The sequence below is a fragment of the Theobroma umbraticum genome, unplaced genomic scaffold (assembly GCF_002168275.2).
Source record: "Theobroma umbraticum cultivar Fairchild unplaced genomic scaffold, ASM216827v3 scaffold_60.0, whole genome shotgun sequence".
Classification (NCBI taxonomy): Eukaryota; Viridiplantae; Streptophyta; class Magnoliopsida; order Malvales; family Malvaceae; genus Theobroma; species Theobroma umbraticum.
The window spans coordinates 282,453-282,829 of NW_018397288.1; positions in this window are offsets into that span (position 1 = coordinate 282,453).

The following is a 377-nucleotide window of genomic DNA, read 5'->3' on the forward strand; positions in this document are numbered from 1 at the left end:
AATTTAAATTCAAAGATAAAACATTATCCCTGGCACATAATTCATACATAAATATTCATAAGGCCATACATTGGCCATTAAATGTGTTTGTACTTAACAACCCTTAATACAAGTTCAATTGGCACATTGTGGCCATATACACATCAAACTAAACTGAAGGCAGAGCGGAAGCTCCTGACAAACTTAGTGGAGTGACCAAATTGGGGGACCTATCGGATGATAAAATCGATCTGTCACTAGATGACTTTGACCATGTAGTCCTATGGCCTATTTATTTGAACATGGTACAAAAATAGGTGAGTCATCTAATACTCAATGAGGGGTGCAGATAAATAAGACACATATATAATTTACAAACATATTCATATATATATGCA